Raw genomic sequence first — 17595 nt, 5'->3', positions numbered from 1 at the left:
ACTTGCTGTGCTTTAATTAAAAGAGAAAGCAGTCATCCTTTCCTGACCTAGGAAAAAAAAAAAAAAAAAAAAAAGACTTTTGAAGTGAAAACAGGTAATGTAACTGCAGCTAAATAGTTAAGTATGACTACATTTTGCATCACGTTTAATTACGGAAGACTTAGTGGGTAGGATTTTCAACATTAGAATATTTTCATTTATGCACATATAGAGATCAATACACATGCTAATTGTCTAGGCCACTGTTCAGGCAGTGAAGATGACAGCAGAGATCAATGAAATGGTAAAACTTAACAGAGGGTATTCTCTCTCATCCTCAGCTCTGTTATGTAGCTCTCCAACACTATGTGCAACACAAGGAGTTCAAAATTGAAGCAACAAATTCTTTCCATGAATTGCACAAAGAATTTTAGCGACCTATTTTGAGACACTGTATCACTTAATTCCTTTTATGTACTGGAGATACTGGAAGACTGTGTAGAGGAAACAGAACTGGGGATATTGGTCAATGCTTGGCTGAACATGAACAAGCAGTGTGCCCAGATAGCCAAGAAAGCCAATGGCATCCTGTCTTGTATCAGAAATAGTGTTGCCAGCTGGAGCAGGGAAGCGATCATCCCTCTCAGCACAGGTGAGGCCATACCTTTACTACTGTCTACAGTTTTTTGCCCCTCACAACAAGAAAGACATTGAGGTCCTAGAGTGTGTTTGTAAAAGTGTAGTGAAGCTGGTGAGGGATTTGGAGCATAAACTTCATGAGAATCAGCTGAAGGAACTGGGATTAGTTAGTCTGGAAAACAGGAGGCTTGGGGGAATACTTAGCCTTCTCTGCAACTACATGAAAGGAGATTGTGGCAAAGTGGAGGTCAGCCTCTTCTCCCATATAACTAGCAATAGGACTAGAGGGAATGGCCTCAAGCTTCAATAGAGGAAATTCAGTTTGGACATTAGGAAATACTTTTTCTACAAGAGAGTGATCAGGCACTGGAACAGGCCGCCTAGGGAGGTGATGAAGTCATCATCACTGGAGGTGTTCAATAAATGTTTAGATGTTGTACTAAGGGTTGTGTTCTAGTGGGAAATACTGGTGATATTTGGATTGTTGGACTGGATAATCTTGGAGAGTGAGTGGTGCTTTTCAGCGTTACAGCTGCACTGGGTTATCTCTCCTGATGCTGACTTCTATGGGCATAGTATGTGTGCCCTTGTTGATTGCTGGTGAAAATGTATAGTTAGTGGTGGTGACTATGTTGCAAAATAGTGTTTTGTAGCTGAGAATTCGCTCTACTAAAGAGTGTCATTGTGCTTTTTGTATCTGTTGTAGTTTCCATGGAAATAATTAAGAAGCGTTACATTCAGAGTGACCTATCTGAAACCTGAAAAAGTAAAATGGTAGGAAAATGTTGTATGTATTTTCTTAAATGGTTAAACAACTGAAAACATAGCTCTACAAACTGGAAAATGGAGGCAGTCTGGTAGAGAAAAAGGAGCATGCAGATCACCATGAATATTTTGTAAGAGCAGTAATAAGAGAGCAGATGTGTGTGCAAGCAGAAAGCCAGAATCATATATATATACATACACAAATGGCAGCTAATATAGATGCATTTATTTATTTATTTACTAATATAAATGTTATAACATAGCATTCTTTTTAATTTTTGATAGTAATTGGTTTCTTAAATAGTGGAACTTGGAATACATTGTGAAAATATCTCCATTTTTCTAAATTTAAATGTTTGATAATAATGATAATCTTAGTCTTCAGCTAATACTCTGAAAATGATAAACATTATTCTTGCTTCCTCCTTACAGCGTATTCATTTAACTTATTTCTTTATTTCTTTTTTGATCTTTATTTTGATTCTTGTAAAGTAGCTTTGTAAGTATTTTTGCTACTGAAAACTCTGTTCTGCCAATGGCTCTCACTGAATTCAGTTATTAAATAAGATATCTTATATTCTTCAATACAATATTCTTCAAAACACCTTACTGCATCTTTGTACAAGTTAATTTGATACTGAAATCAGAGTTTTCTACACCTGGCATTGCAGTGGTTAACTGAGAGTCATGGAGCTACTTAGCATTTCCTATTATTGTCATTTATTTCATACCCGTTTCATCTTCACTGTTTCTTGGTATAAACTGGCACTGCTTAAAAATGCTGTGCATGTGTAAGTGCTAAAAATTAGTATAAGGGCAATGGAGAATAACTGGTTTCTTTTGTAAATGGTAAACGTAATTTTTTCAGTGCAGACCTTCAGTTGTTATGGCAACCTTCAATTAATAAAAGTGTAATCAAAGCCATATTTCTCCACTACTTTTAACAGTTATCTCCATTAAAGGTGTCTAAATTTCCCTTTCTGCAACCAGTGACCCAGTTGCACTTGGGAACTGTATTTATTATAATAAATTTGAACTACTGTTACATTCTGTAGTAAGAAAGCCCTTCATAAAACCTAATTATAAATTTATGGGTTTTGAGCATATTTTGAGCATATTCTTAAACCAACTGATAATTAACTAATATTCTACAATTATTCATACATTGGCCTACAACAATTAAGATGGTATTTATTTGTTGGTAACAAAATTATACAATATGCTTTATGGGAAAAAAGTCACCGTAATTTGTTAAATCAACTCATGACAGATTATTAAAATAATGTGAGGCATGGATTTCTACTAGGCATGTCATCTTTTATGCTAGACAAGAACTTTCTTGTCACACACACAAACAACAACAAAACAAATTATTTTCTAACATCCATTTCTTAATAGAATATAGAAAGTGAGTGAATGTACCTCTTGATATGAAAATAAAATACAGAAGTATGAGTTTGAACTCATAGTTGAACTATGAGTTTGAGAACTATGAGTTTATCTTCAGATAGTACTTTGAAATCTTATACAAATGTAATGCCTTTTGTAAGTGTTGTAAGTGTACGAAGTAGCTGATTAGTGGTCAGCAGTCCTTATGCTGACTGCTTACTGAGACACAATGAATGTCAGTGTATTATACATAGATATATATATACCTGTGTGATAATTCCCTTTCAGTTGTAATATTTATTATAGTGGATCTCATCTTGGAATCATGCAAAAGATGATGGTTTTGGAAAAAAAAAAGAAAAGAAAGAAAGAAAAACAAAACAAGTGGTGGTTCATTCTTTAGTGTTTATGTGTCTTTCATTCAGATGTGAACATTAGTAAAGATATTAAAAGCTACTGTATATTCTAGAATGATAGAATTACTAAAGTTGGGAAAGACCATCAAGATCATCAAGTCCAACCACAGCCTAACCATACTACCCTAACTTTAACAACCCACCCACGATTTTTAAACACATTCAGAGATGGTGACTCAACCACCTCCCTAGGGAGCATACTCCATTTTTTTAAAAAACCTTTCTGTAAAGAAGTTTTTCCTGATATCCAACCTAAACTTACCCTGGTGCAGCTTGAGGCCATTTTCCCTTGTCACTTGCCACCAGTGAGAAGAGACCAACTCCACTCTCACTGACATCACCTTTCAGGTATTTGAAAAGAGCAATAATGTCTCCCCTCAGCCTCGTCTTCCCCAGAATACATAGTCCCAGTTCCTTTAGTCACTCCTCATAGGATATTTTCTCCAGTGCCTTTACAAGCCTCGTTGCCCTTGTTTGGAACTGCTCCAACACCTCAATGTCCTTTCTGTATTGAGGTGCCCAAAACCGAACACACAACTTGAAGTGGAGCCACAACAGTGCCGAATACAGCAGCAGCATTACTTGCCTAAACCTGTTCATCACACCATTCTTGATACAAACCAGGCTGCCATTGGCTTTCTTGGCATCTTGGGTACACTCATATTTGGCCAACTGTCCATCAGTGCACCAAGTCCCTTTTCATCAGGCAGCTTTCTATCAACTCCTTCCCAAGCCTGTAGGGTTATCTGGGGTTGTTGTGACCAAAATGCAGGACCTGCCACTTGGCCCTATTAAAACTCATATAGTTAACCTTTGCCCATTGATCCAGTCTGTCCAGGTCCCTCTGTAGGTGCCTTTCTACTCTCTGGCAGGTCAACACTCCCTCCCAGCATGGTGTCATCTGCAAACTTACTGAGGGTGCACTCAGTCCCCGATCAAAGCCATTAATAAGGATGTTGAATAGGAGTGGCTCCAGTACTGAGCCTGGAGGACACCACTCATGACTGGTTGCTAGCTGGATTTAACTCCACTGACCAAAACTCGTTGGGCTCAGCCATCCAGCCAGTGTTTCACTCAACAGAGTGTATTCCCAAAATAATAACAATAGATGATATCTAATAATAACAGATGAAACCTAATTGGTGTGATAACATCATAAGCTGTAAAAGAAGAAAGTGTATCATAATTCTGTGTAATCTCATAAAATAGAATATGAAATATTCGTTTGTATTTATTTTATGAGAGATTAGCAAGAATAAAGAGAAACCAATGTGGTTAAAATAATCAACTGCCACCACACTTTTGTGAGTAGAAATATCCTTTTGTCATTAACATTTCCCAAATATAACAGGATGACTATAAGCTTTGGAAGACATTAAGAAGAAATTCCTTTCTACTCATTTTCATCAATTGAAACATAAATTACACTGGAGATGTTGAAAACAAACTTCTAGCTTATATTTTTCATTTTTTCCCCACATACTTCGAATATTCATCTGCAAAAAGAAACAGGCAAAATTTAGAGTTTAAATTAAGCCTCAGATATTGGTGAACAACAAGAATACAGCTTAATTTTTTTTGTTTTCTCTTGCTCACTAGATTGAGAATCTTAATCAACCTTTTTGATTCTATGACCAGAAGAAATTCTTTCCAAGTTATTAATTCACCCATCTTCAGTATCTTTTCTTCTGGATTCATTCCTTGATTTCCAATAAAAGATTAGTTATAGTAATCACACTTTACTCTTTTCTAGAGTCAACAGTTTATCTAGAATCTTTCTGGAAAGAAAGAAAAAAGAAAAAGAAAAAAAAAGAAGAAGAAATTGAACAACTAGAAACATCTGAAATCTGTGGAGCTATAATACTGAGAAAATATTATAAAATGTATTGGTATTTGATATTAGATCTGGATTAGACACATTAGATCGAAATCAGCTGTCATCTGACTAAAAGTAGTATTGCCATCAAATACTCACAGTAAATGTTCCTTGCTTATCATTTGGCCAAAACTTATTTGATAAGAAATTTCAGAGGATGGATTTCCTTTGATGACCTTAAAAATCACTAAGTGTATCAATCAATGACTACTAGTACCAAAGTTCCTCTTACCTATAAAGGAGCAAAAATTCTTTAAAGAAACTCTTTGTTGTGGTTTCGTGACTTTTGTTGTCAGTAATCCACATCAGAACACCATGTGGACCAGTGGGAGTTAACGAGTTAATGTTTTGGTTCCATTTACTGCTTTTTGTGGACTCTTTGAATATCTTGATGGGAGAGGAAGGGGCTCATCCCCGGAGGACCTGGCGGGAAGAGGAAGTGGGGTAGAGGTGCGGACCGGACCCTGAGCATCTGCCTCTCTCTGTCTGGCCCCGGCTCAGCCGTCTCAGCTTTCCCGCACGCTATTGTGGCTTAACTCTCACTTTTTGATACTCTTGTCTCTCTCGTTTTGATTTAGTTAAATTACCCTTCCTCCTCAGATTGTTGCCATTGTTTTTTTTTTTTTTTTTTTTTTTTTTTGTTAAAACTATCGGCTAGCTCTCTGCCCTTCCCCCTCTCCCGCACGTGGCCCGGGGCCGGCCGCGTGCTGCTAACCTGCTAACCTTTCGTCCCCCCCTTCTTTCCCCAACCCCACTTTTTTTTTTCTCTGTCTTCTTCTTGAGGCCTGTGCCCCCCTGTCACGGACTTACGTCTAAGGATAACCCTGTGACACTCCTCTAAAGAATTTCATGTTACTCATTGTTGCACAATAATCTGTGATTTGTTCTAATAATTTTTAAAAGAATACTTACCTACATGTCTTCCTCATACTTGCAAGAAGTTTACATATACAGCCTTGTGTTTTTCCTTTTTTCTGCATAGTACAGGTGCAATATAATCCTTTCTTATCGTATTTTATACTATTCACTATTGAGCTTGGTCCTCACTGCTTGGTTACAATTCCAAATATTGGATGAAGTGAGGAACACCATTGCTTCATGCGCACTTGATTTGCATTCAGTGTTTTTTGTACTTTATATCTGCACACAGCTTTGAATAAATCATTTGGGACCTAAGCAGTGTTTCTCTTCTTCCATCTGGAAAACAGAAACAATGTTCAGAACCCAAGAATGACACAAGAATTAATATTTGTGTTAAAATTGTTGTACATCAGATGTTGTACATCCTATTTAACTAAGAGATGGCAAGTATACTGTTTGGTTTTTTTAAATTAACCTGTATTTCTTTTCATAGTTTTTTCTTTTCATAGTTTTAAAATTAATACATTTTTCTTACAAATCACAGACATACGAATATCCTTGGCACAGTACAGAAGTGAGTTGTATTGAATTCAAATATGAACAGTGCAAGTATCTGCCAACAGTTATGTGTACATTCCAGATCATATCTTGATGAGGCTCTGGAAATGCTCTTTGTAAGGATTTTCAGATTGTAAGTAGCATAGGACTGATAATATCAAACTCTAATACGTAAACCAATGACATTTTAGTGCATGTTCCACTGTTACAAAGAGTTACTACTACATAATAAACATATCTAGTTTTATTGTAATGCTGGGAGCAATTTTATCGTTATAACAAGTACTAAATAGAACTTTTATTTCTATTATGCCAAATAAGTGAATCAACAAAGAAGTGTTTTAAATGAAGTGTATTACAGGAATAAAGTATACAGCGGATTAGATCAGAAAGCAAATCAGAATGATGTTTTCATATGAAATCAATTCATTCATTCAGAAAGTTGAAATCTGGAAGACTTTGACTGTATTAAATTCAAAGGCATTTTTTGTTCCCTATGATGTAATATATGCCCAACCTCCCCAAGGAACACACGTGAAAAAAACACCATGCTAAGACAACTGTACTAATACAACATTTGAGTACATTGACTAGAATCTAACTCTGCAAACAACAAAGCAATTGATGCAGCCATGTTGTCACAGTTGCCATTAACTTTGATTTCTATACACAGATAAATTGCAGTTAAGACACTAATATTGGAAACTATATCTTGCTAATTCTGATGAGTTGTTTTTCTGATTATATTTGTTTTCTGAAGGTCTTTCTATTCTATTTCACCATTTTCTTTTGCAATAGTAGTTTCTATGGAAACTGCAATGACAAGTACACGAGTGGAGTTCAGTGATGTCAACTAGTGCTGTTTTAAATCTGTTTATATAATAGATTGAAATCTTTGCTACTATATACAAGTTGCTTTTCCTCATAAAACAATAGAATACTTTGGCTTAACATAAATGATGGTCTGTTTGAATAGCCTATAAAAATCCATATATCATATCTGCATACACTGCAGCTATTTTTGCTGTAAAACAAAGTTCCATGCCCTCTGAAATGCCTTAATACTACACTGTGCTGTAGCTGCTGTGGGAAAAAATACTTTGCAGCACTCTCTCCCTTCTAAAATGTGGGTTGCTTTTTTCTTTCCCTGGTAATTTTATTTTTACCTACTTGAGCTTAGAAGATATTCAAAATTATGTATTTCACAGAGACATTTCATGTTCCAGCAGTCTTCAGGAAGATACCAGTTCTTCATCTTGAACTCTTGCAGATGTATTTTGGCCTGTAGAGTTAACCGATTTATTACAATTCTATTTTTAAGAATTGGGGTAAATACTGGGGGCCCCAGACCTGGATATAGTACTCCAGATGGGGCCTAACAAGAGCAATGTAGAGGGAGACAATCATCTCCCTATCCCTGCTGCCCACCCCCCTTCTGATGGAGCCCAGGATGCCATTTGCTTTCCAAGCTGCGAGAGCACACTGCTGGCTCATGTTAAGCTTTTCATCTATCAGGACCGCAGGTCCTTGTCTGCAGGGCTGCTCTCAAGGACTGCCCCTTCCAGTCTGTATGGATGCCTGGGATTCCTCCGGCCCCTGGGCCCACATTTCTAGCCTGTTGAAGTCCTTCTGAATGGCGTCCCTTCCACTGTGTCAACCGCACCACTCAGCTTGGTGTTGTCAGCAAATTTGCGGAGTGTAATAAACTTTATTGTTTCAAAGACTTGTGCAGGGATGCTTAGAGATGCAAACTTGAGAGAGATCACCTTTTCTGAATCTTTAACTGAGTTTAGTGAAAATGCTGATTTTTAAAGAAATTCCAGTTGCATCATTTTAAGATGATAAATTACTGTTTACCCTATGCTTTATATCCACAGGCTTTCGTTCTTCCTTTTAGCCTTGGAGTGCTGATGTTGAACATTTAGATTGAATAACTGGAATCTATTCAAAGTATGAAATGTCTAAGTGAAAATGCTATTAGTGATTCTCCTAGGAATCTCAGATTTGAAGCAGACTCTAAAGTCTCCAGCTAAAGTATCTGTGAGAATTAGAATTAAAATTAAAAAAAAGTAATAAAAAATAGTAAATAGATCACAAAACTTATGGAAAAAAATATGCATAAAAGAAAATTAATGAAAAGAGAAAAGTATCCACCTACACAGGTTTGTTGTTGTATCTAACAGCTGAAAGTGAGAAGGATGTTGTTACTTCCAATTGCATTTAAATTTGCTTCTTTCTCTTTTTTCTTGAGCTACTCAAGACTGTGAGGAGTGATGCAGACCTTAGCTCACCATTTTCTGAGATAAATGCAAATCACAACTTCTTTTTAAGAAAGATCAATTTTTAGGTAGATTTTTGAAGACTTTTGAATAAATATTAAAGTTAAGTAAAATTCTGATTAAAACCTAAACAAAACTTGAAGCTAGATAAGATAAATAAAAATAGTAATTTTTATCTATTTACTCATTTGAGAAAAAATATCAATATAAGAAACTAATTATAAAAAAAATTGTTCATGTACTAATTAGAACTTAACATTAATTGAGATATTTTGGAGTTTACTTTTCTACTTGTCTGGATACATTTAGATTAGTTTTCTATCTATCTTCAGTTGACAATAGTCCAGTTTAGCATTTGTTATCAAAAATGTTTTCTCACAAGACTGCAAAACTTTAGTTTCTTTCACACTTCAAAATCTACAGAGTGACGGAGAAGGAGAGAGGAAGAGAGAAGAAAGAAGAAAGAGAAGGAGGTGGGAAGGAGAGAAAGCGATCTTGTGATCACTGAGTTTATGAACATTATGTTACGAGACTTTACTAGTCTAACTGCACAATGTTTCCCTGCCATCCTTTCCAGCCACGAAAGGATATGCCAATTTGGATATGGATAGCAAGAAATGCAATTATAATTACACCATGTCTGATTATAATAGATGTCCTCTCCATTTTGTTTTTCCAGTTTTCAATGTACTGATATTCTGTGCAATATCTCATCATCCTTTATGCCATCAATCCCTTCAAAAAGATTCCATATACAAACAACAAACAACAACAACAAAAAACCCCACCTCAACATCATATTTAAAAAATCAACTGTAAACAGTAGATATCATCTAGGGTTAGAGTTTCAGGGGAGATTTGGGTATCACTATGAATATGTCAGTTATCTCTGATACATTTGAATCCTCCTTATAACTCTGATGTGTCTTCTTGCAGTAACAGATAGAGTTAAGATGTATATCCATACCTAGGAAAAGAAGTGTGCGTTTCCAGTTTCTGTGGGTTAACAGCCTACAGCTGAAAAGACAAACAATAGAGACTAAGATTTGTTGGGAACCAATGGATTATATCTGGACTATTTTAAAACTATTTATCTTTCCAGTAGATGTTCAGGGCTGACAAGCCTGTAAAAACATATTTTACTACTCTAAATTTGAAAAAATGTATTGGAAAGCCAGATTAGTTGAGGAATCATCTGAACCATGCTATTCAGTGCACTCCAGGGCAGATACATGTTGTCCCATCTGTCTTTTGAAATAAGTGAAGACTTGAAACTAGCAATTAATTTCAAAACATAGTAATGTAACATTTGCAGATATTGAGAGTTCATACAATATCCAATGTCATGATAATAGCAGTGTCAGTTTAGGCAGAATACCAAGATACTAAAAAATCTTATCTCAAGAGCCCGAGTGGAAATTATCATTTTCAATTCTCTTAATTCAGTTTAGGGTAAAGAAATGTTGAAAATACTAACAGTGTGGATACCATCTGCATCAGAGTCAAATGTACAGGTTACTGATGCTATTGGACTCACAGATGAATTACGAGGTATACCAACTAGTGTGCAAATTTCTACTTGATAATGTTATTCCATGAAGATTAAATGAACATGCCAAGGCCCTAATTCAGTAGGGTGCTCAATGACTCTCTACTAGTGTTTCTCTTGTCTCAACAAATAGTGTAATTCAAGCAGATGTGCTATATTTCAGATGTTCATCAACATACCTGAAAAAAAAATAGCTCTGCAACATAAAATTTATAATTAAAAAAAACAAAAACAATATAATCCTCATATTATAAAGAAACTACTGATTGTGGGAAAAGCCGTTAATCGTTAATGCTAAGCACATTTAGATCACAAGATTGTCACAGACATTTTCTCTCAACCACTCAAATACTGTTTTCAAACTATGATTAAGGCATTTATCAGATGCATTTATTATGAGCAAATTTAAATATGCACTAGAATATACATTAGAATCAGACTATGAAATGATAGACGTTGCATTTTTACACTTCATAATATTTTTAGAACAATTTGAAGGACACAGAAATATCCTGTAGTATAAAATTTTCATAGATTGTATCACAGTAAAATAGCAAAGAAAAAAAGCTCCAACAGGGGAAGTAGAATAATAGCATGATATGATTTTAGTGATTTTCTCATTTTTTTCTCATTCTGAAATTATTAAAAAAATGACACATGGATTTATTTATTTTTTTAATAATTTTTTCATTTTCATATATTCAAGCTGAACTCCCAATCTGCATTTTTCCATGGCAAAATATACACACAGACATACACATAGTCTTATTGTGAACCCATTTTCCTAGTGTTTTTAACATTTTTAGGTGTAAAAATTCATGGCAAATGCATGGGAATTGTACAACTGTGCAAACAGTGACACATAGAATGGATCTGAGCATTTATACTACAGGGTAGGTAAAATTGTTCACTTTGCTTCTGGAAGCAGAAAATGACAGCAGTTGCAGTGGTTCAATACTACTTCTGATGCAAAACAATCCTCTCAAGGTCATTCATATAAACACATAAATTAAGACAACTTGTGGTACAGAGAAGTTTATCTGGTAAACATTTTAAAATAATGAAAATAATACAAAGGCTGCTGCAAAAGTAATACCTCCTGTTTTATTATCTTGACCCGTGATATCAGAGGAGGATGTTAGTGGTATGGCAGTAGAGATTGAACCTTCCCAGTAACATTCCATTCAATTTTTTTGCTGTATGACAGATGACAGCAGAGGTGCAGTTCAGACAAAATGGCATCTGACATCTGTAGGAAGCAACCGTGTGCAATTGAATTCCTCTATGTGGAAAAAAAATGCATCTCTTGACATTCATTTCCATTTGCTGAATACTTACAGAAACATGTGCTGTGAGATGTGAGGCTGTGGGTTGTGCATTTCCTCAGTGGAAACAGTAACATGAAAAGCAAACTGTGTTCTGAAGAGACATTCAGATTTTTACGAGCCCAGCATGCAGACCCTCGATCATAAAAAAATGCATAGCTAACACTGATGACAGTTTTGCAGAATAGTGTTTTATAGTTTAAAATTTGATTTACCAAACAGTATTATTGTGGTTTTTTATTTGTTGTATTTTCCATGGCAATAGAAGGCATTACTTTTGGAATAACCTACATATATGTAATGTTTGTTTACAATTAGGAAATGCCAACATTTTCTTATCTGTTCAGTTTCTTAAGTTCAGACTAAGTGAAGACATTTTTTAAAGAAAACAGACTTGAAACTAAAGGCTGGCACCTTTTCCCACACATTATCTCGCTCCAATTTATAGGAGGGAGAGGAGGTTCTTTTATTATCTATATACCCGGCGTGAGATTAAGAAGCAACGGTTCAAATGTTGGTCCAACCAGTTTATTGCAAATCTTAATTAGGGAAATGGGGAAGGGGAGGACGGACACTATTATTAATTAGGGTAATGGGGAAGGGAAGGAGGGCGATAGAAAAGATAGGAAAGAAGAGGCAAGGAGTCTTCATAGGAAGCAAGAGGGACATAGTCACCACCATGGATCCAGCGTGGTTCGTAGTTCAGTCTTTGATCTTCAGTAGAGGTGGGTCATCAGGCAGAGTTGTTCTGTTGACAACGACGACGAGAAGCACGACGAGAGATGACCATGGTGATGATGGCCCCTTTTCAATAGTTACAGAGAGGTCGAGTCAGCTGTCTTTGGAGTGACAGCTCAAATCCAAAGTGGTTGAGTCAGCTCTCCTTTGAGTGGCAGCTTCTGGCTCTGGGGCCTCAGCAGGAAACTCCTTTGTTCTTATCTTCCTGGCCTTGCCAGCAGATAAGAGGAAGCAGGGAGGCACCAACTTGCATCTTGCTTTCGCAGGATACAATGGTATCATCCCCCAGCCTCCCATAGCAAACAGGAGTTATTTGGTCACAGGCTAGTTCTTCCTCCAATAAACACTCCTGAGTACTATCTTCCGAAGGCAAACAGCTCCAAAGATGTAAAATTGTCCACACAGCGATGTTGACTGCCACACAACACCCATCACTTGCCTCCTCAACAAACTACCTCAGGAAGCAAGCTTTGAGCCAAAAAAAAGCAAAGAAGGATTCTCACACACATTCATGTTTCTTTTCTATGGGGAATTTTGACATGGAATGTTACTGTCTATTACTAAATATACTGCAGGAAAATTGAAGCAGTTCCCATATTGCTCTTTGGTAATAAATATTTGCTCTGGTCAACCTCTGTTTTTTAATTAATATTCAACCAGTGAATATGTTTGCAGTTTTTATGTGGAAGATTATATGGAAAGACTCTTTATGGTAGAGGTGACTGATCACTGGAACAGGTTGTCCAGAAAGGTTGTGGAGTCTCCTTCTATGCAGATATTTAAGACACATATACATCTGGATATACATATCTGTGTGACCTGCTGTACAGTACCTGCTTGAGCTGGGAATTGGACTTGACGTCCCTTCCAACCTCCTCTTGAGGTCCCTTCCAACCCCTGCAATTCTGTGATTTGACTGTAAAATTTATCATAACAATTAATTTAACCAAATTTAAGAATTGCACTTTTTCAGGTCAGAATGTAAACAAACTGAATAGCATTGTATCATATTTTTACTACAACTATAATAATAAAACACAGATAGAAAGCATTAATTTTTACTTTATATTACTATACAAGTGTGTTTTTAGTTGTTTGGGTTTTTTTTTTTTTTTTCAATAAAAAGCCCACCTGCTGCAGCTTCCATGGGCTGCAGTGTAAATATCTGCTTCATTATGGTCTTCCACTGAGTTGCAAGGATACAACCTGTTTTACCATGGTTTTCTGTATGGTCTGCAAGGGTATCTGCTCTCGCACACCTCCTCCCCTTCTTCTTCACTGACCTTGGTGTCTGCAGAGTTGTTTCTCTCATTTTTTATCCACTTCTCACTCTCACATAAATTTTTAGTTTTTCTTAATGTATTATCACAGAGGAAATATCATTTTTCATTGTCTCATTTTCATTGGCTCATTTTTTCACTTTTTTTGTAACTGGGTGGAATTCGCTGTGTCCAACATGGGTAGGGTTATTCACAGAATTTACTTCTGCAGCTCTCACCTGATTATCAAAATATTGCCTCTTAAACCCAGCATCAAATTCTGAATTAAATCTCATGTGAACAGCTTCCAGTGACAAACAGAACTTGAAACAGTCTTCACCATTTTCCTGAGTATTACATCTTGGGCTTTTCCTATATGATACCAAGGGCAGTATCTTTTCAAAAGATGGGAAATCACAGCATAGTATTTCTTGTAAAATCTCTGAACTTGCATTTTTTTCTCATGTGACCATTAGTGTAGAGTTCTCCTACATAAGTTCTAAGCCATGATATTCAACTGGAGAAATCAGAGGTGTAAGTTTAGTTGATCATTGCTCAAAGAAATTGTAGAAGCAGAAGATGCATTTTCCATTTGCTGTAAATTTCCTGCAAAATAAACATATATCACACATAATAGGAAAGTCTAAATATTTCAAAAGAGAAAGGAATTAAAAGAAAATTATGTTCAAGCATTTCAAGTATCCTCTCCTTCATCATAACAGATTAGTTTCTCAGAGACCCAAAAGCATTTATAAGGTTACCAATACAATTGCAAGAGAAGTTTGCCAAAGAAGAAGCTGCTGATATGGAAATTGTTTCCGCAGATTGTTGTTTAGGACACTCTGATCATAATGCAGGAGGAAAGAAAGAGAGTAGGAGTCTGGCATAATCAACAGAATGAGACTATACAGCTTTTTACAAGATTAAACAAAGTGTGACTGGTTTTCAGTCAATATAGGTTCATTTCAAAAGCTATAATATTAAATATACCTACATATCTAAAATATATGGCTAAATTTACTATCTGAAGTGAGAACAGCTTTAAATAATGGAAGACTGTTTTTGAGAATATCTGTACTGGTGTCTGGTGCTGTATGATTTCAGGCCTCTCAACTGTTATGCTTAATATGACATGAGCCTCTGCACAGCTGGCAGTCAGTGGCATCAGGATTGCACTGTTAACTAGAATACAATCTGTCAACAGTAGCTGAGTATCTTCACCACCACACTTCTCAGTACCTCAAATAAAATTGTATTTATCCTCGTTCCATTAATAGAAAATGTTATGAACCCCATTTTACGAAAAACTTGAGGTACAATTTTTCTGCATCATATAGGATATCTGCCATGTCTGCAGTAGTGCTTTAAGATGGGCACAGTAAATGAATCAGGGATTAATTTAATAATTTAGCAAACACATTACAGAGCCAGGTCTTTATGGATGAACTAAATCATTCCAGAAATGAAAGGAAGCAGACTTAACTTTCCTCCAAGATAGATGTCAAGTATGTGTTATTTTTTCTTTGTAAAGCCCTTTATAATCTTATAGAAATAGCAAATAATTTCTTGAGGACGTGCTGGCCGGCCTAGGTTAGTCACAGTGTTGTTGATTTTAAGATCCTTTATATATATGCTCTGAAAATAAGCCTAGTGATGAACTATCATTATCAAAACCTACAGTTGTGCTTATAGTTATACTGTAAGTACAGCATGGGGAATTTTTCATTTTTGAATAAAGTAACTGACATAACTGCGGACTTTATTTTCTGAATAAATTCTAAAATACAAAAAAATAATTCAGAAAATGCTAACAGAAAATAGAGGCTCATAAAAGAGTAGAGAGATTCCGAACACAGTTATTTTGAAAATGAAATTTCATAAATATATCCAGTATACAGAATAAGAATATGTGTACGCAAGATAAAAGAAAGACAATTAGTTCCTTTATTAATGTGACTTTCGTGGATAATCGTCTTACATTTTCTCTGAAAATAGCCTAAAAACAGTCAGTTTTGTTGCTCTTGTATGAATATTAAAATTTCTACATAACTTCTTTTGTCCAATTATCAATTTGTTTCAGTTAACTTCTTTTTTTTCCTTATAATATTCTATAAATGAATGATAATCTAATCAAAAGATACTATTTTTAGGGAGATGTAAAACAGCTGAATGTATTAGTGACATTCAAATGTGAAAAAAATCCTCTAAGGTTAAATTTATGTAATCATAAATTTAGCTGTTTTTTCTGAAAAGATTCATTGAAAAACTGGCAATTGTTATGAGCTTTATCAACTCAGTAATCTTTTTCTCCAAAACATAAATTACATGAAGATATACTACAGTCAAAGCCAATTTATCAACCTGTTTAAAGAACTAAGGAAAGAAAACCTTAAGAATAATTAATTACTGTGCTATTCTGGATTTATACTGATGGAAGTCCATGGGCTTTTTTCGCTCGTAGATTTTATGAAACAAGGTAATTTATTAACTATTCCAATAGACAAAGCATCATAAAGTGCAGTCATAACTAATTTCCACAATGCTCATTCTCTAGAACACATAAGAACTTAAGATGTTAAAAGGCTTTAATAGCAACCTGCTAAGCTTCTTTGTCAAAAAGGCAGTGCATAGCCACAAATTACAGCACAGCACAAGTCAGCCTGTTCAAAAGGGCTTCCTTGTGTATTCTTCTATTGTTATATCAAAATTGAAGTGGAAATCTGATGTGTATTGATCCTTTTTATTTTTTGTTTATAGTCTTCATAATAGAATTTATTGCACATAAGTGTAAGTGGAGTGGGTTCATACTCTTTCCAATTTGAGATATACAAGAAGTTATATCAGTCATTGAGGCAGAATCCATACCTTTCTGGGAGAAGAATTTCATACAAATTCAAACTTTGGCATTTATTTTGGAAGTAAATAAATTAGAACAAATCTTTTCTTGGGTAACAGATTATCAGATATAACATCTTTCTTTCATGAAGTTATGCTTTGGAGAAAGACTTTTTTGGTTCTTCCATACCTTGAATTGCTGTGGGATTATTTGACAAGTGTTTTCAAAACTGTCAAAACTTCTAACAGGAATGCTGTGGGAGCAGCTGTTATCAAAATTCTTTGTATGAAATGTAAGTATTTTAGGCAAGTGAGTGTCTGTAGGCAAGTGTTTCACAAGAATTGCATGCAGTTAAAAGCCAAAATTCTACCAATTATGTATCACTGAATAATAAAAGACCTTTCATTCCCCAGATATGTACTAAGTTCATTAAAGTTCATTTATTTTGAGTTTCTGTTAACATTTTATTTTGCTATAGATTGTATAATCATATCACTTATGTCCAATAACTTTATAGTTTAGAAGGTCTATTTAAATACCAACCAAAAAAATAAAATAAAATTTGAAGTATAAGAAGTGTAAAAAGCACAATTGATCCTACATTTTACTTTAATAGATTGAACTATGGATAACAATTCAAAATTTAAATGATGTGAGGAAGTGTAACTGTATATATATTGGAAGAGAATGGTTGAATTGTAGGAGGAAAGAGGCAAATAAAAGAATGATTGAGAGGAATATTTTTCTACTTCTTTCTCTTTTCTTTTATTTTCCTAAAAATCATATGTGCTGTTTTTTATGCTACATCTGATTTCCGTGGGATTGTCTACTGCAGTGTATCTTGAAAAGAAAGAAGAAAGAGTATTTTTGTATGCAACAGCAGCTCTCAATTTGGAGATAATACCTCCAATTCATTCTAGAACTTTATAAATCATTATGTGTCTTTTCCCTTTATGCTAACTATGAACTGCACATTACTAGAGCTATGCAGACCAGGAATTATATTTCTCTTGGTCATTGAGAAACTTCTCTGGGAATAATCATCAAGTCAAAAGCTTTAGAGACTTCAGGCTTGTTTCAGGAATAGTGATGAAATCTCAAGACTCGTTTGAAAAGTATAAGATGT

The sequence above is a fragment of the Tympanuchus pallidicinctus genome, unplaced genomic scaffold (genome assembly GCF_026119805.1).
Source record: "Tympanuchus pallidicinctus isolate F22 unplaced genomic scaffold, pur_lepc_1.0 scaffold1, whole genome shotgun sequence".
NCBI lineage: Eukaryota > Metazoa > Chordata > Aves > Galliformes > Phasianidae > Tympanuchus > Tympanuchus pallidicinctus.
Note: the sequence above shows the minus strand (reverse complement) of the source record.